The sequence below is a fragment of the Pleurodeles waltl genome, chromosome 12, assembly GCF_031143425.1.
Source record: "Pleurodeles waltl isolate 20211129_DDA chromosome 12, aPleWal1.hap1.20221129, whole genome shotgun sequence".
In the NCBI taxonomy this organism is placed as follows: Eukaryota; Metazoa; Chordata; class Amphibia; order Caudata; family Salamandridae; genus Pleurodeles; species Pleurodeles waltl.
In genome coordinates, this window is record NC_090451.1 from 473093113 (window position 1) to 473115598 (window position 22486).

A 22486-nucleotide genomic window follows, 5' to 3' on the forward strand; every position below is an offset into this window, starting at 1 on the left:
CCACTATTCATGTGACTAAAACCTGTACTGAAAATGCATCAAATAATGAACTCATCTCCCTTGTTTTTTGTATCCTCAATGAATGTGATGATAAAAGGCATGAATATATGACCTCCAACCAGGAAGCAAGCATGTAAGCTTATTTCTAGAATTATTGCATTGCATGTTATGTGTTGTCCACAGTGTGAATAAGACCTTGAAGTGCAAAGTTAGAACAACAACCAGAATAACACACCAAAATTTGAGAGCAGGGCACTGCAAATTTAGGGCCTAATTTATAGCTTGACAGTATTTATACTTGGACACAACAGAGGGTATAGAATACATATAGCCAAGATAATGGCCCACGAGTCTGATTCAGAGGCAGACCATTGGTTGAATCATGGCAGGGACTACTCTGTCTCTGCCTTGAATAAACCACTCTGGTGGCACTGAGGAGTAAGGGCCATCAGAGGCAGATCTCTAATTCCACCCACTTAATTTAGATAGGTGGAATAGAGGTCAGTTTCACTGCCTGTCACCACCAGGAAAACCCTACTGGTAAAGGGCGTTATAAAATGCTACATGCTCCCCTGTCCATGGGAGAGGACTCCCATGGTTAGGAAAACATTTTCTTTTTTCTTTTCCCGCTTTGGGATTTTCTTTTTGAAAGTAAAAAAGAAAAACATTTGGTGCAGGGCTCCATCATGTTGATAGAGCCCTGCACCAATCTGTAAATAGCATTGATAGGAACAGCCATGATGGCAGCTCCTGCCATTGCTTTAGAAATAACCACAGTTGTGGCGGTCATCTCTAAAATTCATGCACAGAGTTGTCTCAGCCTGATGGTCATTAAGTCCTGCTCCCCGGCCAGTGACAATTACTCTGCCTACTAAATATAAATTGGGCCCTTAGTCCTGATGAAAGCCTGGGACCTGATGTGGCCTAACAAGAAGAACTGAAAGAAGTTGAAAAAATCGGGGTCGCAGACTCCTTAAACACCCGTCTTCCAAATTTTAGCAGTACCGAACCACCCACAATAAAAGGAAACTTTAGGTACTGTTATCTACACTTTTAAACCCCACTGGAAGAAATTTCCAAAATGCTCCCTGGAACATGGTGAGGGCCATCCTGGTTTATGGGGACCATTATGACACCAATTGGATGTGTGAGGATCCTCAAAAAACCCTTTGGGTTTCTTTTTTTGAGGGCTTGAGTTCGTCCAGGTTATTGCCTCGGACTAAGAGATTGTAGGGTACTTGTGTGTAAATGCAGTTAAGACTCAGGGATGCAGGATTCTTTATCCTAAAAATATTTTTCCCCACCCCAGGTGCTTACCTGGGTATTTAAGTATTATTACATTACATTTCAGTCCTCTACAGAAACTCACTAAAAATGATAATACATATGTATGTGGCACATTACTTTGTAAAAGATGAGTAGCCTATAAAGGGGGTCAGAGCAGAACATATAATAACATTTGGCAAAGTAAAACATTTGCCACTTGTATGGTGTGCAGACTGGGCATCCTCACTCCGTACAAACGTCAAACAAATTAACATTGCCATTTCTTATTTTCCCGGCAGTTAAATGAAGCAAGCACTGAAACCAGCATCTCAGAAATGCTAGAGAGAAAAAAAAGATTCCTTTATTTTCTTAGCACCCATGTTTCGAATGCTATCGTTAGTACTAACTCCTCAATGCTACCGGGCTGTTCGTTGGCAATTTCAGATGCAAAATAATCTTTCATGTGCTCTAATGGAGGCGGAAAGACACTCAAACAGTCAATATTAGAATAATGAGACTAAAATGCTTCTTGGGCAGCTCCAACCGATCCAGTATCTGATAGGCAATGTTTGGAGCCAGTAGCTAAAAGGCCTGCAACAAAAGCAGCAACTGGTCGAAGGATGCTGATCCAAAGCCTCTTGAAGAAGTTACAATAGCATTTGTTTCCCATTAATAATGCAAGCTCCATAGAGGTCAAGGCATAAACATATTGCAATTTTTTGTGCCTGTGGTTTTTAGGTTCTCTTTTGTCAAAACTTTGAATCCATCAAAATGTTTCAATTGACTGGTATTTTGTCATTTAAATGCATGCTGTTTGCCATTTTCACCTGTTGGGGGCAAGGTAAGTAAAGTCATGAGTAATATGATGACTCCAAACTGGTAAAAGATTATTGTTAGGAATGGGGTCTCTGCTTGTCAGTCAGTTTGCATCCTGTCCAAGTAGAGGGACCCTCAAGGGAGATACACATCTCAGAAAAAACCCTGCTCACCTCCTTGGTATCTTGGCACGAGCAGTAAATTGTAAATTTGCACTTGTATAGCACACTACTCACCAGTTAGGGTCTCAAGGCGCTGTACTCATACCACTATGGAACCCCTCCTGGCTTCTCCCTGTGAGGTACCCACTCCTGGGCACCCCCAGGGTGAAGCCAGGCATCCAAGCGCTGTTGGGGCCGTTGTGGAGATTAAGCAAGCTATTGCCCAGAGTTGCAGAGTGGGACCCATGAATTAGAGTAAGGCACTGAGGCGAGAATTATCTGGTCAAGGAGAATTGAGCCCAAGACCTGCTGAAGCGGGACTTGAACCCTGTTCTTGAGCCAGATCTCTGCTTCAGGGTCTGCCGCTCTAACCATTGAGCCACACTTCTCCACACAGTCAAGCTTAACTCAGAGGCAATGCATAAAGTATTTGTAAAAACACACACAGTAACACAGTGAAGGTGCCACAAAAAAACTCCACACCAGTTTAGAAAAATAGCCAATATTTATCTAAACTAAACAAGACCAAAATGACAAAACTTCAACATACACCAGTAAAGATATGAATTTTTGAAAGTTAAATCCCAATAAAAACCCTTAAAGACACAATAGCTCCAACTGGGGCTATCACAACGTTGTTGACGGAGTCTTTCCCAACAGTCTGACGCCACTCACGGTAAGGGTGAAGCCAGTCACCAGGTAGAGTACCTTTGATAACAAAGAAAACAAGCCGGTGCATGGAGTCCAGGAGGTGAGGCATCGCTGGATCCTGTGCGGCGTCTGTTCCTTACTGCAGAGCAGGGGAGGAGATGCAACGTCGGTGTGAGGCATCGTTATTAAATTTAGTTATATCTTAAGATGGGCACCACTTTTATGAGTGTTTTTCCCTTTCCCTTTCCCGTTTTTTCTCTGTTTTTCCCTGTTTTTCCCATTTTTTTCTCTCTCCTTTTTTTGCTGAGCACTTGCGCACGTGAAGAACGCTTTCTCAATATCTACCCTTTCCCCTTGTCTGATGACTTGGCCGCAGCAAGTGCGAATGTTGCTATGGGTAGCTGATTTCGAGGCGAGCCCATCAAGCACAGCTCCATTCAAGAAGGCCGCCACTCACGCTCCCTTTCTGTAGGTTCTTTTTCATTGAACATGAGGAGGACATTTTATTAGGTTTGTCCTTCCTCTGTTGACGGCAAGTCCCGGATTGGCTTCTTTGACGCTGGTGGTAACTGACGAGAGCCCTTGATATTGAGCACAGCCAGATACATAAATGAGTGGCGCTCGTTTTTGCTATAGTATGGTTCTATGAATTTTGACTTCCCAAGCAGAACATTTGAGAAGGTTTTGAGTGACTCTATGAGTTGTGACAGGATTATATTTGGAAGGACATTCTATTCCTTGACTGAATTAAGGCACCAGAGCAAAGTAAGTGACAGACCGATTTTGTTGGCCTTTTTTATATTTATTTTTGGGTCTGGTCTAATTGGTGTAAATATATTTGGAATTTTGGTTATAGGACTTTAGAACGTATCTAATTGAATACTATACATTCCGACATGTGGTATTTATGGAACATCCCGGCTTTAATAGGTAATGATTGTCTACAGACTCGCGCTTTGGTTCTTTGGTCTTTTTCCTGTTCTGGACGCACCCTGCTAGACCAATAAGCTGTCCACATTTTGGGTTTAACTTTCTTGATCATCGACTGGTATTTCAGGCTCAGTGACTCCTATGTTTTTCAGCATGAGTTATATATGGGGGACTATGAGGTTGTGTTCGCTGCAACACAAAAATGTTTTTTAAGCTTTTTGAACCATTTAAGATCATGCTTCACTTTATAATTAATCTTTGTTTGTTTATTAGGTACTTCTTTCTCCCACAGTCTTGAAGAGGCTCGTAATTATAAGGGGCCGATATGCATAAACTTTTTCTTCGTATGAGAGGTTGTCAGAATTATTAAACAATACCTACAAAGAGTGGCCTTGGAACACATTCTCTAAAAAAATAAATGGACAATAGCACTTGTTTGATGTGACCATGTTGCAGCCATCTCCTTTACGGATTGGTATATAAATTAGAGATCATAACCACAATTATTTGAATACAAAAGGATGATTGGAGTACATCTTTGATGAAATGAAATGGTTCAATAATAAGTTTGTGTGCTTGTTTATGCATATATTTTTGTCTTACATGTTTTTTATGGTATATAGTTTTGTCTGGAAGTGTCTTTGATATGTTCAATTTTCTTTAACCTAGGCTATTATATCGTTTGATCAAATATGATAAATGAATTGTAGAAATTGATTGTTCTTACAGTGACTGATTTAGGGTTTCACTGGTGTACAGATGATGAGATTATTCCCTACTATTGTACCATATTTTCTATAAATGTTCTAGTTTTACCCAGGTATAGTAGGGTCACTAGGGTAAATCCCCTTTTTGGGTCGAGCAAAGCAGCTCGCAAGCGCTGATTTTCTGATGTGTTGGTATGTAGCTGGACTTTTAACCATGCCCTCTGCACGCCCATCACTATCACTCATTCATGGGCTTGCCTTTCAAAAATCCTTTGTTTTCGTTGGTAACTGCACTACGTTTGTCCCTCCTTAGGGCGGCTTTGTTACCGCCTTGCCCATCGACCCTGTCACATCGATAATTGCACTATTTTCATTAACTTTGACTGTGTGCAAACTTCTTTTTCTTTTTGTCTCTCTTCGCGCTCATTGCGGCGCTTTGAATCGACTCGCTTATGCCAACTGCTTTACTTTTTATTTTCAGTTTGTGTGGCAAGAAAAGTCTAGTTAGGAATTTACAACTCTAATAGGTCTACCTCGAGCAAACGCGAGACCTATTGCATTGCAAATGCTTGTTTCTTTTTCCTAGGTTCCTGATAATCCAGAAGGGTTGATGGATTCGGAGGGTCAAGATGAGATGGACGACCTCTCAGGGTTGCAGTCATTCCACAGGGCTCTAGGCGCTGTGGTGGTGTCGGTGTCACAAACGTCAATGACACGGCACTCGGGACTCACAAAGTTGCAAGACTTCAGCGGGGTTGCAGCTGCGGTTGTCAGGGTCATCGCACTCCAGAGGGAACCATGGTAGTGGTACGGAGTTGTGCAGTGGCACCGGTTCTGGCGTCGTCGGGAGCTGGTGTGCCTGGGAGTCCTTGTTTCTAACCAGAACTCACTTCCAAGGGCCCAAGTGCTGGCTGGTGAAGTCTTTGATGTCCTTGAGATTCCTTAACAGGAGGTACACTCATTCCAAGCCCTTGGAGAAACGTCACAAGCAGGATTTCAGTCCAATGTTTCCCTCTTATGGCAGAAGCAGCAGCAGAAGGCCAGCACAGCAAAACAACAGGCAAAGTGGCAGGTCCTTCTCAAGCATCAAGCTCTTCTTTTTGGCAGTGGTTCCTCTTGATCCAGAAGTAATCTGAAGTTGTGGGTGTCAGCAGTCCAAAACTTATAATCAGCACACTCTCCAGATCTGTGAACATTGACGATGAGGTAGACACACTCATCACCAAGACAAGCTCTGCATGTGGACAGCTGCGGGAGTCATTGTGGGAGAGGAGAGGTATCAATCTGTCCACGAAGCTGAAGATGTATAAAGGAGTGGTACTTCCCACGCTACTGTATGCCTGTGAGACATCAACTGTGTATGAGCGCTATCCCAAAAAGCTGTATCTACACCCTGCTAAGGAGAGCCCAAGTTAGGTGAGCAGGCCACTTTGTACATGTGCCAGACATACGCCTCCCCAAGAGACTGTTCTACTGTGAACTGTCGGAAGGCAAACACACACAAAGTGGGCAGAAAATGCACTTCAAGGACACGCTGAAACTCTCTCTGTAGAGCTTTGGCATTGACCCGGACTCCTGGGAAACACTAGTGCAAGACTGACCCACCTGACGAAGCTGCATCAGCAAAGGCGCTAACTCCTACGAGCAGAGCAGGACTCCAGAGGTACAGAAGAAGCATGAGCTGCGCAATTCCATTGCCAACTCTTTGCCAACCAACCCAGCAGACCACTTGTGCCTGACTTGTGGCATAGCTTTCCAAGCCTGCATCAGACTGATCAGCCACATACGGACACACTGTACCCAGTCAACTTCCTCAACGTGATGTTCTTGGTAATCGTCGACAATAACGGGCGAACAACAATAACTTATACTAATTTCTGCCTTTGAAGTAGGCAAACGTCAAAGGAAAGTCTTTGTAGTGACCAAGACCCTGCCTCTTCCTTGACCCAGACACACACCAGAGGGTCGGAGTCTGTACTGTGTGAGGGCAGGCACAGCCCTTTTAAGTGCAGCTGTCAGCTACTCCCTCCCTCTCGAGCCCAGGAAAACTCATCAGGACATGCAGGATACACCACAGCTCCCTTTGTGTCACTTTCTAGGTTGAATTCACAAAACAGCCCAACTGTCAGTCTGATCCAGGTGTGTATTCTGCAGCCATGCAGAGGCACAGAATAGATAAGCAAGAAAATGCCTACTTTCTAAAAGTGGCATTTTGAAACAGACAATCTAAAAAACAACTTTACCAAAATATGTATTTTTACACTGTGAGTTCAGAGACCCCAAACACCACATCTCTATATGCTTGCAATTGGAAACTGCACTTAAAACTTATTTAAAGGCAATCCTATGTTAACCTATGGGAGAGATAGGCCTTGCAATAGTGAAAAACAAATTTGGCAGTATTTCATTATCGAGACATGTAAAACACAACAGTACATGTCCTACCTTTTAAATAGACTGCACCCTACCCATGGGGCAACCTAGGGCCTACATTAGGGGTGATTTACATGTAGTAAAAGGGAAGGTTTGGGCATGGCAAGTGGGTACACTTGCCTAGCCAAACTGGCAGTTTAAAACTGCACACACAGACACTGCACTGACAGGTTTGAGACATGTTTGCAGGGCTACTCATGTGGGTGGCACAATGACTGCTGTAGGCCCACTGGTAGCATTTGTCCTCTGCACTTTAGCACTGGTTAGCAGTGGTAAAGGGCCCAGAGTCCTAAAGCCAAAATAGGAGGAAGGAAGGGAAAACGTTTGGGGATGACCCTGCAAAAAGGGCCAGGTCCAACAATTTATATATAAGTGGTCACTGAGGTACCTGTAAGTAATTAAGTGCTGCTTATTTCATAGGGGATCACTTCTGATGACAAGCACATTTTACACATGATCATAATACACAATATAATTCATGTATAACATTATTCATATAGTTATCTTTGAATATAAAGCAGGAGGTAACTTTCATTCTAGTCCTTGTGAATATTGTCATTATTTAATATTGCTTCAAGCAAGTGTATATACCATCTCTGATGTGCTCTTTAAATGTTACCATGGGTGTGATACAAGGAACAGCCAAAGACAAATTATGGATCTGAAAATATTAGGATTTGAAATAATTCAGCTCTATTGGTCTCTACAGGCCATATTATTTGTGTGAACCCGAAGAGCTGTAGAGACTGATAACAAATATGTATTGGTTTATTGACTTTCAATATGGCATGATTTACATATAATTTCCTCTTTAAGTATATGGCCTTCTGTTAGACACCGCATGTATCACTTTACAGACAGTCTTCAATGGGACCAGTGTTACGTTTGCAAGAAACAGGTGCTGGGGCCTGAAGATTTCATTAATAGGTCATCAATTGTGCCACCTTCTGTGGATGTTGCCCACTTCTGGTGCCACTGCTAATTTTTCCTTCCTTTCCCTGACATAGCCACTATGTCAGCATTCTGCAGAGTATATTACTTCAGCGCTCCCCAACTAGGTTTACAAAGCAATATGGAAGCAACCGCGCATGCACTGAATTTTGCCGTTTGTTTCCAAAAGGTGTTCCACTTCTACAAAGAAACTGATGAACCCAGAGCCTTTCCACGTAGCTCTCCAGCTGCTTTTCTTCCTTCGAATTATGGTACTTGTGGTCCTGAATTAATAATGGAATAGTTTAAGCCATCAGTATCCCAAACTTCAATGAAAAAACACGACTGAACAGTTTGCCTTCCTGCTTATGATCATCGGGAAAGCTCCTATTTCGTTTGGTTGGTTCTTTAAATTTAACTCTAAATATAGTCTTGAAAATGTCAGATCAGTCAGATGCAATCACATTCACTGAGATACTCAATGTTAGATGCAGAGGAAGGAGAGGGCTGGTTAGCCTGTCCCAGCACAAATCAGCCAATCCTGAGGCAAGCTAATGACTCTCCCTCTTCAGTGGTGTGACGTGGCACAGCAGAGGTCTTGTGTGACTGTGGCACCTTACTCCCTCTGTTTACTCGCAATTAATAATGCTTTTGCAGGAGCAGCAGGTATTTCAGGTAAAATGAGCAAGTGCTTGCACTCATGAATTAGTGTCAGTGCAGTCATGAATGAAAGCACCCAATTTAAATTCTGGTGCTCTAAAATAAGTTGGGGTGCCAAGACCTGGCAAACATCTGCTCATGTGTCTATGAACGGGTGTGGTAGCACAGTGACTGTGGGGAAAATAAACTGTCCCTTTCGGTTATTGAATATCATAGTGCTTGGTGATTGAGTGTGCTTTTGCTGCTCAGGTTACACACATCTTTCTAGCTGATTTTAAATGTCACCTAAGGGAAGGAGCGGATCAGAAAAAAGTCCCTTGCTTGAAATTTTTGAAATAGATAAAACATATTGTTATTCCCACCTCAAAGAAGGTATGTTTTATGATATTGACGTAGTAGTACAACCGCAGTTGTCTCAGCTTATTTTTTTTTAATTTTGTGGGGGATCTCACTACGGGTTTATTCTTTTTTTTTTTTTTTTTTGTGAAACTTTAAATTTTTGGGGAGCCCTGCACAACGAAAAATTGGTTAGATTGACTTTCATAACTGGGTAGAGATCATTTAATTTTGAAGGCCTTTAGTGGATAAGGTGAATTTTTAACACATATTTGTTGTTCACCCTGCCAGCACATGCATGGTTCGGGAACACTGCACGGGTTAATCACCAGTCGTTATGGATTCATCACTGCTTTCAGTAATGGGACATGCCCAGTGCAGGTTCTCTACTGTGTTGTGGTTGACTTGAGTTGCTCAAGCACAGGAGTGGCCTTAATTGCTAAACATGGCTGGCTTCCATGAAGATGGCCCGGTAGCATCTGGTGAGTACCAAGCTCTTGCATCTTCTGTGAATAGCGTGTCCCTTCTTCCGAGGTGACATTCATGTTCCACTTTTTTGTGACTAAGTTAATTTTTGCAGTTTTTGGAAGTGGAATAATTAGGATGGTCGGCAAGCCCTAAGGATCTTTGTAATATCAAATATCAGCACTATGTGGAGCAGAAACTGACCTCATTACTCCTTTTTTCATTTCCGATGGTGAAGCATGGCTCCAGTGTGCTGGAAACTGGTCATACCAGTTTTTATCAATTTATACCAGTATGGTTAAATCAACCATTAATTGGTGCAATATTTGTCACACTTGATAAAAACTAACTCTGCTGAGTTGGAATTTATCGGGTGCAATAGATACCACCCAATTTCGGGAAACATGTGAGGGTTATTACTTAATGCTCGAAAATCTGCATGTTCCAGTAACTACCCTGTTTTTTCCCTCTATGAATATCAGTGGGTTTGTTCTGCTGATATTTACCACAAAACTCCTAATTATGACATATGAGGTAATAGCAGTTATCACACATAGTGCAATAAACTGGGCCACTCAAAATGAGGATCTTTGTAGGATAGCCACCAAAGGAGTGGCAAACAACATTTTTGAACACCTAGCTTGGAAATAATATTTTTGGGCATCCATTGTGGAGCAATTAATCAAAGAATATAGATTTGCAAATGATGATAGATGGGTGAAAGTGAATAATTTTCTGTGGTTTGACAAGCTCCACTTCTGGGTCTGATAGCAGTCTGTAGACATTAACAGCTCCATCATAGATATACCATAGGATGCTGAAGAGTTTGCAAGGACATGAATAATAGCATAACAACGCTTCTACCAGACAACTTGCCTCTTTGAAGTGGGCTAAATATGTCTTACAGAGGAACCAGGACATTCCTGGTGAAATCCCAGTACAACTTTAAAAATGTTCATGACAGAGTTTGAAAAGGAGATGTCCAGACTGGCACACCTACCGAGCTACAGTGAGTTAAATGCAGATATTAAGAAGGGAAATATAATGATAGGGAAAAAATAGTTCAGTTGTGGGTTGATACTCACAAAAGAATAGTGTTAGATCTAGATTAATCGCAAAGTATTTATATACTAGAACTTTGCAAAGTTGAGAGCTCCTCTGAAGACAGTGGAGTGGCTCACAGCTAATAATGGCAGGTATAGCATTTCAATAATTGTCTTTCTGTTCCACTTGTTTTAATAAAAAAAAAAATCTACTTTCATTGGTGGAATGTTCTAATAGCCTTATAGTGGTTCTGCCTCAGTCTATACTGGTCTTTAAGGACCCTCTCCATCGTTTTAGGCCCTCTCTTGCAGCTTGAGCTTTTAACTAAGACTCCAGACTTTTAACAGCCAGTACAGCTCTCAGTAGTGGGCTATAGGGCAATAATATATTGTAGACTATCTAAGAATAAAGACATACCGATTTATTACTTTCAGATCTGGATTTTGGCCAGTACAACATAAATATTACACTGCACTCCCATTTGGATTTGTGTACAGTTCTTGTAGCGGTGAGAGCAAGTGCCAGCAGCAAGCATCCTCCGAAGGCACAACGCACCCTTGAGTACAAGAAGCAAACTTGTAGAAAGAAACCTGGCAGCAGCTTTTATGAAAGTATAGTTCTTTCCTGAATTAAACATATATGAGAAGGGACAAGCACCATAGCTGAAAAACAATAGCATGTCATTTCACTGCTCCCCCACACAAAGGACCTTTTATGCCACATTCATTTTGTATTTGTATTATTCAAGAACACATTTATTGCCTGCCACATCCTACACTAAGACAAGGAGCATAATGAGATAAAACACAACATTAGGTACTTGAAGACACAGACAGCAGGCTTCAGAGACTGGCATTAAGAAGGCTTAGGAAATGAAAAATGCCTGTGAGTGCAGACTTACATTTCTGTCTTGCCCCAGGGGAGATCCACTTTAGAAGCATATGGCACAGAATGTCTTGTTTCTAAATATGAGTTGCGCTGAAAACCAAACAAAATGCGAATATTCAGACATTAAAATGCATGACCACCGAAACTGTTATTTGAAGACTACAAGCAAGGCTCAAGAGGATTATACAGTAAATAGCCATTGTCGCGCTTGCAGAGTGTATGAAATATCTTTATAGACAGCAATAACTTAAAATAATGCTTTCAAAATATGTAAATACATTCCCCTGTTTATGTGGTTGTAGATGATGGGCCAGAAGAGAAGCAATTTACACCAGGAGTTAAAGAAGCACTGGCAATGGCAAACATTTTCTCTTTGATATACTAGAAATGAGGACTGGACTTTGAGAAATATGTTGTAAAAGTTGTTATTTTCAAAATGGTAAGAGATTAGTTTAGCTAGACGATTACATACAATATATGAAAAATAAATTACCTTAAATTAGATGAATTTAGGTCAAATGCTATCAAACCCTGATAGTAGTTTTCAGCAGTACTACCTTATATTATTGATCTATAGTTTCATAATGAGAAAGCTGCACAAAGTATTGAGGCTCTGCAGGTGAGACTGGAACCTGTAAATGGTTTCAATGATGCAAGAGACAGGACTATACCTTCACTTCCCTTACACTTAAGTAAACCACTCCACAATATCTCGGAACTGAGGCACCTCTTGTGGGAATCGAACACATGAACTGTTGGTTTTACTGATACAAAATGAGATTATACTTCTGAGCTACGTTGGCGATTAAAGAAAAGACTACAGAGCATGAAAAGATTGAGGCATCGCTGGTAGGATTGAAAACCATTAACTGTATATGCCATCGATACCAGAAACAACATTGTACTATGAAATATCATTCAGTTAAAGAAACAACTGCTTTTTTTCTAAGGGATGGGACTTCAGATTTCAATATTACCAGAGACACGATTACAGAAATTGATACGAGACTAGATTATATTCCTGAGCTATCTTTCAATTTAAATAAACAAATGCACTTTATCTAAGGTTCGAGACGATGCTTGTGAAATTACACACCGAGAGCTACAGGTTTCAGAGATATAAATGTCATTATTTTGCCAACCAGTTATCCTCCCACTTGAATAAATAACTGTAAAATATGTGAAATTTGAAACCTCGGTGGTGCGGTTTGAAGCTGGGCATTGCCTTCAGTTGTACAATAATCAGTGTACCACCGAGCAATTTGTCCTTAAAAACTACATAACATTGATGGACTGAGGGATAACTGAGGAATTTTAACCCTGAACTGAAAATCCCTTAACTCTGCTTTGACCATAATCCCCAATTCATTCAGAATAGAAATGTCCTAAAAATGTTTCACTCCTAAATCCAAGATGAAACTCTTCTGTGTTGGCCAGAATTTCAATAGAGAGATTTGGAAGGACTTTGGGGTTTTGAGGAATTTACGCAGTAGCAGATGTGCTAATCCAAATTTTGCGAGGCTCATAGTTTTGATCTGTAAAGTGTGACAGGATTTACCTTCGATTTTTCTTTCAAATTGTAGAACGTTTTTGCTAAACTGCTTCTTAATTTTTGCCAAATCTGATAATCTCTTCAACTGGAAAATTGGTTTTATTTTTGCTTGCTCAGTATATACCTCATCATAATGAACCTAATTTCAGAAAAGGAGCATTTCCAGCAAATGAAATAGATATAGTTTAATATTGCTCAGTACTAGAAACATCAGTTCAGGAAGGACAACAATGAGCCAATCCCAGACCAGAACACCTCACTAGAAGCAACCAATCACGAATATCCTAAGGACGTTCACAGTTTCCCATTTGTTAGGGAACTTCCAAGGGAGTAGTTGCACAAGCGTCTGTAGATAAGGGTAGATAAGACAATGGTTTTTCGTCCTTAGTTTTGTTAGGGCCTGGAAATGACCAATGACTACAACTCATGTACCTCACACAAGAGTTAAGATAGTGCCATTTGCCGTCTCCCACATATACCCACATGATTATCACATAAACATCTTCCTGCACCCAGAATACTTGCTCAGAGAATTCCATCAATCTTTCTTCATGTAACCGTCCCAAAATCTCATAACTAAGGAACAGAAAACACATTGTATTTCATGATAATCAACAGATACTTTGCAGTTGTTTGCACTTGGTAGTGCAGACAGTATATGAACACGTATACTGGTTCCTTTCATAATCACGAAAATCTGTTTCATACCCTAACAGGCCCATAATTGTTGTTATTGATCCATCAGAATGCTGTATCTAATCTAACAATAACTCTCTAAGGACATTTTCTAAAAAGTATTGTGACTCCATTAATACCACATCCCATTATCTGCAGTCCAAGACAGATAAATTCAATCTCGCTTACAAACCTGCATCAACTAGATCTACCTTTAAAATTGAAATCTCTGATCCCATTATCTGGGCATCTGTGAGCAACCCCAAAAGCATATAACATGGGACCTTCAGTTCCCTTTGGGACACAGCCACTAAAAGCAGGAAAATAATTTCTCAGTATGCTTCAGGCAGCGAACAACAGAAAACATACGTCACTCCTAACCATCATCAAAGGAAATAATCTATAACACGTGCTATTTGCTGTGGCCCTCTTTAGCGAGCACAAAGCATTTTGCTTATGCCATCTTACCTTCTCCCTGAACTTCACACACCTGAGACCAGTACATTATAGCTAGCTTCACACAGTTCACTTACTTCGTAGGTCACCCACTGACACTCTTCATCATGATCTCACCCAATAATTACTATGTGAGACACAGCTTCAGCCCCCCTCAGAAGTCCAACAAAGGTTAAGCCCCAGCTCATCAGCCTCAGCAACATGCATCAGAATCTACCTAGCTGGATATGTTGCTGTGGAGACCAGTCCTATCAATTCCCAAGCAGTTACCACCCCAATAAGCAAACAGATCATGAACATCAAACACACTATCTGAAAGCAGAAGTGTAGAAGAATGCAGCTCTGCGGGGGTATCAATGTCCTGAAATCACTTAGCTAAAAAATCTTTACCACCGCCAAGGAAACCTTGTACACTACAATAGCGGATAAGAAATACATACAATCTGTACATCTTCAAGGCCATCAAGCATTGCATCATTCCAACTCCCATCTTGTGACCCAGCAGTCTACAGATAAGAGCAATGAAAGCAACCTCTTCTTCAAGTAGTAATTACACACATTTATGGAAGCTAGTTGAAGATACCTAGGTATCACATGTCTCCCCACCTCCTTTACCCTCCAATATACATCCGGCACAAACGGACTGATCTTCTCAATGCTTTCAAGGTTGCATCCTATGAAGATGAAATCATTCTATCCTAAGAAGTGAAATCCATCACTGTTGAAGCATTCTAGTACACTGATGACTCCAAGGCACAAAGGTGAATCTACCACCTCATCACCAACTGTGGTGTAGACTGTCATCTCATTGTCCAGCACTCCTTGTCAAATTCAATATATTAACCACCCAGTCCTGTTTGATACTCTGACTTCACATACGGATTTCAGTGGCAAAGTCCTCACATGCTTCTTTTCCTATCTAACAAACATCCTATTGAGCTAAAGTGAGGCACAAGGGTTTATCCTATAGCATACGATCTCCAATCTCTGGATGGGGATTTGGGGTATACATGTGACTGGCAAGGTCATTGAATCAGCAACAAATTTATAAATAATGCAAGAGATGCCGGGGCACCAGAGAACATGGGGTGAGGCGACACTGTACGCCGATAGCGTCTAGTGTTTTATCACTTGTCAAACCTGATGATGGGAGGCATTTTCCTAACTTGCACTGAGGCCCATAGCACTCTTGATAGGCCACTGATCGAAATTCACCCCTTTACAATTATAAGACATATCTTCTTAAAGATTCCATGTGGAAGTAACATCACCCACCTAAAGAATTGCCTGTCTGTCATCCATGTTTAGATATTGAAGGCCTACTTCCATAGGATTCCACCTTTCCCACCAAAAATTAGTTTTAAAGTGACAACAAATTCACTACAACAAACTTTGACTGATTCACTCCCATCTTGCTGACAAAGGCAAACCCTTCAGGTTGCATATTGACAACAGATTCACTACTAAAAAGACAGAGCCAGGAACATACCAGTTCTCACTTCTCTGCTAAGTCAAACCATACCTCTCAGAACACAAACAGAAAATGGACAACCAGAGAAACAACTTCTCCTTTCCTGACAATTTTGCCACACAGGGGAAGACTGAAGCTAAACCTGGTCTGTATGTTACCTTGAAGGTTTCAGAAATCTGAGTCAGAACCTTTATTTACACTGGCCAGCTTTACTTCCACACACGTTGGAAAGTTTTGTTAAAAACACTGTTAAAGTTGTAATCTTCACAAAACTAAGAAAGTTAAAATGAAAATGTATAAAAATACTCCAAAACGTCTGATTTTTCAGGAAACAAATTACTGCAAAATCGAATACTTGTGGGAAAGGTTTCCACCACCACTTTTGAAGCAATGACTGCTGGTTGAACAGTTGAGATAAGTCAACATATCTGAGCTTTAAACCTTGCACAGCCCTACTAATGTAAATGTTGAAACATAATGGCATGAATATGGAAGTGAAGCAATTATACCTGTATCTTTACTATCATAGAAGGAGGGTTGCACCATACTTCATGATACCCATAAAAGTGGGGCTTTAAACAGCTCAAAAACTAAGGGCCTGATTTAGAGGTTGGGGGACGGGTTACTCCATCATAACGGTGACAGATATCCCATCCACCGAAATATACATCTTACTATTTCCTAAGGGATTTATATTTCAGCAGACGGGGTGTCCGTAACCGTTGTGCTAGAGTAACCCGTCTGCCGAAATCTAAATCATGCCCTAAGTTTGTGCGCTTTTTGCACCTACAAAATATTTCTTACATTTTCTATTGTGTCAGGAAATATAACTGTGGCCTTTTGTCGTAAAAAATGCGTTATAAAAAGCTATTAATTAATACATTTGCACCAGCTTACATATTGTTTTAACATTGACTCTACGCTTAACAGGTTAAAGGAAACATATTTAGTTATATATTTTGAGTCTTTGCAAAACGCCAATATATTCTTAAAAATGCATATTTGCTTCTCTCCATTATTAAAAACGCTGTATTTTACACAAACCAATATGTATATTTGACCGAAAGAACAATAGATTGGTGCCTCTTTAAAGGCTGTATTCGATTATGTTTTGAATAGTGACCTCTGTTTTGCTCACTATCCTGATATAGCACTCAGGGATGTGTATAGGACCCTGCAGCCCCAGTAGCCCAAGAGGCCCCTCCCTTCATGGTAACACCAATCTGCCTGAGGCCTAATAAATGAGTAAGGTACGGGAGTCTCAGGGGGCCCTCATCACGTGCATTAAATTACTGATATCATCCTTCATCTCACTACCAGTTCTAAGGTCCCATGAAGTGCTGTGTCTCAAAAGGAAATTAGTATATTTAAAGAAGGTACCAATGGAATAAGGAGCCAAGGAGCAATACCTGCCAAAAGCATGGCACACTCAAAACTGCAGATACAATGATTTTTTTAGTATGCCTATCCTAACAGAATGATTTGGTGCTTCACAGCCACCGGTTAGACATATTAACGTTATTTTTGTCAATTGCAGGAGCAAAGGCCTAGGGCTTCATAAAATATCTTCGAATAATTCATTAAGTGGAGATGAACTGTTAGTTTTCTTGAGATATGGAAATATTCCCATAAAAACATTACGCCACCATTTGCCTTTTTATTATTGTTAAGCTGTATGTGATTTAGTTTAGGTTTATGAGGAATGAATGTGAGCTCAATGTAACATAAAAATGATACACTGTAGTAAATATATATAGCCATTAGAGATTTTACAATAATACAACAGCGCTAAAAAAACAACATGATATATTCAGATAGTTAGCTTTATCAACATTGCCATTTTTTTCAAACGATGGGTGATTTATCACAAAATACTGATTTTAGAAGTGTTAGTTGTCAATATCCCACTTTTGTACATGTCTTTTAGTGGAAAGAATGCTTGGAATTATGCAGGGTTTAGGAAAGAATATGTCTGCCTCCGTACACCCATGAGACCCCACTCACATGAGTAGATGTTAGTAAGTAGCAGAACGCTCAATTTTAGTTTGGCCTTATGCAAGTTGAGAAATTTATTAAATTCACAGGAAGTGAAGCCACGAAGGCGACCTGTGTGTGTCGATGCACACACAGAGGTGAAAAGATGCCCGTGTGTTGCTTTCGAGCAGAGAACGGAATGCATGAGTGTTGTTTGGCTTAACTGCAAATCACTCCTGATCCACCTACTAAACTTCCTCCACTGAACACCACTGGAGCGTACATAAATCTGCACCAGTTATAGCTTCATTGTGCTATTAGAAGCAAGCAATGGCCAAGGCAGAACTTTGGTCTGTTTGGCTATAACAAAAAAAGCATCGGCAGCGTTAATAGATTCAAGTTTTATTTATAAAATACATAGTTGGTTAACGTTGAGCTAAACGTTTTTTACACCAGGTCGCAGATTACTGCAGTGTCCCATTCCTGCATGTATAACAAAAATCACTAAACTTAAATAGTCAGGCTAGTTCATTTCATGCATCATTTTCTGAGTTGCCCTCCCCATTGTAGAGCTTTACTTCCACCTCAAATTGCTATACAGATTTGACAATCCGTGTGTTCAAACGACTGTTTACTGAATTGTGGCTTTGGATCAGTCCTTGTTTGCAGGTTCTGATTCCCGCTGAAATAAGTGGGGACCCTCTGTATTTTTCTTTCTTTTCAGGAGTAACGCTGGACCAGGGCTGGTCCTAGGACTTTTGAGGCCCTGGGGAAAGGGAAGATGTGAGGCCCCTCTAAATTGCATGCGATATGACATCACAGAAAGTGACATCACTCGACTATTATTCTTCTTTGGCATTGCTGAAATGACCTAGTGTTGATATCAGTAACATAATTAAAAAGCTAAATACCCAAATAAAGTGAGTCCCTCTAGTGCTTGTTAACAGTACCAGACAAATGGGTTAGAAGATTGACATTGTTTTGAATAATTAGAAATTAAATAATTTCAATTTAGAAAATATGAGTCTGAGCTAAACATCAATGAAGCCTGTGAAAGGGTAGTGGTATTTGTGAGTTCCGTAATAATTCCCATTGGCCTCTGCACACCACTTTCCTCAGTTGCCTCTCTGTGAGACACATTCAATCTTTTCTACCCATGTCTTTCTGAAATCCACACCTTTCAGACCTCATTTATTTCCTATCCGAACCCTCTTTACGCTGTGTCCTCCTGCACATATTTTCTTCTATCTGCTTCAATTTACCATTTTCCACAATTCACAACACAACCATTCACCTATGAACATAGTATTTCCATATGCCTTGTCTATATTTCAGCAGGAGCTTTGTACCGCCTTCACACGCTTCTGCACATAATTACAAGTGGAATTAGCACATGGCACCATTGCTCTCTGCCCTCCACTGAGGGCCCAAGCAAGATTGGTTGAGCAGGTATTCTACACTCATTTGCGACCCACTGACAGCCACTGTGAGAACCTCTCACTAATTTTAGACTCAACTCCAGCGCTCTCAATTATGGCCCAGTTTACTCTCCCACTTACAAACTGAAGTCATACAAACAACTACAGGCAAGTCAATACTCAGTATGCAGAATAATAGGTTGATATATTGCGTGCACAATTACATAAAAAGAAAATCCAGGAAAAAACTAAGGGGCTGCTTTAAGCACCTCCTTGCACCACATTAGCGCCATTTTTTACACTTATGTGGCCCAACGAGGCCAAAATCACCATGCCAAATTTACAGAGATGCAATGCATACATTGTGCCACTTTGTAACCCATTGCGCTACATTATGACTGTGCCAGGCATAATAGAGCACACCATAGACTCCTTTCAAAGTCCTGCCTTTTAATGAATACATTTACCTGCCCTGGAACTTGCTGCATAATGCAGTGCTACAAAGCTCATGATCCAGTACTGTGTGGCCTAGGCCAGGTGGCCCCTCTCCTGGGGCTCATAGCATTATGCGGTAGACTCGAAGCCCAGGGTAGGGAAAACATTCATTAAAAGGCAAAGCTGAGCTAAAGCATGGTGGGCAGCATAAACCCATGAATATGACTTTCAGTGAGGCAGGTTTTCTGGGTCTCAAACTCTGCAGTAATTTGGATTGGTTCTGTATTGAAGATCTATAAATGGATCCCAAAGGACTGCGGCAAAACCGTAACTCATGCACTGGTTACCAGCAGACTCGACTATGGTAACGCCCTCTATGCCGGTACCACCCAGAAAAACCTGAAGAAATTACAGCACATCAAAAATGCCTCTGCCACACTCATCCTGGACATTCCCCACGGCACACATATGTCCAATCCCCTAAGAGACCTCCAACGGCTTCCCATTGAGAAAATAATTAACTTCAAGTTCCACGTCCACCCTTACAAGGCCCTCCACGACCTAGGACCCGCATACCTCAACCACTGCATCAATTCCACTCCCCACCAGACCTCTCCGCTCAGCTCAACCAGCACTAGCCACCATACCCAGTATACTGAAGGCCTCGGCTGGTGAAAGATCCTTCACCTACCTCATGGCAAAGAGCTGCAACACCCTGTCCTTGCACCTCAGGCAGTCACCATCACTACCTCAATTCAGGAATGACCTTAAAACCTGGCTCTTCAACTGAAGCTCAGAGGACAAACCCCCTTAGCACCCTGAGCCCCTTACAGGTCAATAGTTGTGCTTATTTGATTTGATTGACATCCTTTACAGGGTAAAAAACTGATTGACATCTCAACAATGACGGTCTAATATATTAAGCTTCTCCATGAACTGTAAGTCCCAGAGGAGGGGGTTTCAGTCTCTGGGCTTTGAGGCCATAATGTAGCACTGTGCGGCCCAAAGCAGATGAATACTTGCCCTTGACCTTACACCACTGGATAATGGCTGCATGGCCCAGGCAACAGTGGCATTATTTTTTTGCCCAGTACACCACCCAGTTTGGACCCAGCCATATGCAAATCAGTCTTGAGCCTGTTCCCCATGGAAACAGCCGAGCCAGAACTGCCGAGCCAGGACCTCCTTGGACAGAAAACAAGCATCGTGGGACTGGTTTGAGGGTATCACTCTTTATCAGCAAGGCTAGCTTGAATCCAGTGGTGCAGTGTGCACGGGACCCACGTCTGGGCATACCCTTCGCACCTAGGGCAACAAATGCAAAACCAACAGATACATATGACTGGGTCCAAACTGGGGTAGCACGGTGGGCAAAAAAACAATGGATTAAACCCAGGTCTTTGTGACAGGGGGTGAATGTTTGCATTGTTCAGCATTCCACCCATCATCTGTCCTTTTTGCTTTTGTCGCCCTAAGTGGGAAGGGTATGCCCAGACATGGGTTCCCTGCTCACTGCACCACTGGATTCAAGCCAGCCTGGCTGATTAATGGTGATACCCTAAAACCGGTCCCAGGATGCCCTAAGAGTTTTACCATCTAGCCTGCTGCAATTTTCCATAAGCTATGATGAGTAAGAATTTAGCTGCAATAACTTTTTGTAAGGGAGCCAGAATGGGACGGTGCAACATTTTTGCGAGCTGCCAAAATCCTGATGCATATACGCTACTGTTGATTTTAGTGCAACGGATGTGTGCAGCAATTAAAGCGACTGTATCCATAGGGATTATTTTTACCTTGTTTTTCACTGGGAGATGTAAATATTCGTGCATATTCTTTTACTGAACGTGAATTATTTTCCATTGTTTTTGGTAGACGAGCTACTTTTTGGTTTGGTCCATGCTGTATTGCTTACTCAGCAGCTCATTCTGCATTGCATATAAATAATAAGGGACTGCGTTTATTTTACATGTGTATTCGAGTGATCTATATTCGGTGGTCTCTTTACAAGAAACTAACAGGCTATTCATATATTGAAAACTAAAAAGATGACTCTAAGTATAAAAAAACATGGTCAAGGAAAACCCATTCCCATCCACTTCACGGTATGGATATAAGACAAAAGCTGAAATTGAAACACAGAAATACTTGAGGCCTGATTTTTTTAAAAATGGGGCTGGCCCAGTGCAGCGCCAATTTTCTTTCATCCCTTAGCGCCCCTTTAACACCACCATGTGTGTGCTGTATCTAAAAAAGCGGCGTACAATTAGGGAACTAGCAGCAACATTTTTGATTATAGTTCAGAGCTTTGAAGGATTAGCATCAACATTTTTTACGCTAATCCTGCAAAGGCCAATGAGACCCATTTTAAACAATGGTGTGCCTCTTATTAATGCCTGTTCTGAGCAGGCACTGAAAGTGTCGAAACAAATGGCACAAAGAAATGTATTCTATTTTCTTGCGCCATTTTTGTTCCCCCCTAACAGGGAAGCGCCCCCTTTGCATATATTATGCCTGGCACATGCATTGTGCCACTTTGTAAATTTGGCACAGAGATTGGGGCCTCATTGGGCCAGATTAACGTACAAAAAATGACACTAATGTGGTGCAAGGAGGCCCCTAGGTCTTAAAGGTTTGCATATAAATGCCCTGTTCGAGGTTTGAGTGAACAGTTGTGCTTGACATGGGTCAGAAAGTCAGAACAGTATACATGGTTTCAGATCAGAACAGAAGTGAACTTTAAAGTTATTTTGTTGCGTTTCCTTCTTGTTTGCATTTTACCACTTATTTACAGTGGTTTTATCATCATGGTTATCGTTTTGCTCAGCTTTTGACACCATAAACCTTGTCTGTTTGTGAGTCAAAACCATGTACATGTGTGTGTGTCCCGAGTGAATGGGCAGATGTACACAGCTCTTTTCAGCTCACAAATGGCCCTACTCACAGAACTGAGGCATTTGCGACCAGAAAAAAACATTTCCTATGTACCAAACCCTACTTTGCCATTGGGTAACCTATTAGCCAATCGCAAAATGGATTTGCAATTTGTTATTAAGAAGAGACGTATTAAGGGCTTCCCTTCCTAATAGTAACCCACAGTGGTATGTCTGAATGTTTTGCAATGGAAATGTGGTCGCAAAACATTCACTTTTTACCACCAAATACAATTTCATGGTAACCCATTCACAGATGGGAAAGGGTCCCCAAATGAACCCTTCCCC

The 22486-nt window shown here is 41.3% G+C and overlaps 1 protein-coding gene across 5 annotated transcripts in view; it reads right to left on the reverse strand.

Moving 5' to 3' along the window:
• CDH11 (cadherin 11) overlaps window positions 1–22486 on the reverse strand; it is a 246256-nt gene that overhangs the window by 67741 nt on the left and 156029 nt on the right. For 3 of the 5 annotated variants that reach the window (XM_069217106.1, XM_069217107.1, XM_069217108.1), the window contains one exon: window positions 11301–11377. The exons of the other annotated variants lie outside the window; for them this stretch is intronic. The gene's annotated coding sequence lies outside the window, so the exon portion shown is untranslated. The remainder of the gene's footprint in view (window positions 1–11300; window positions 11378–22486) is intronic. 5 annotated transcript variants of the gene reach the window in all.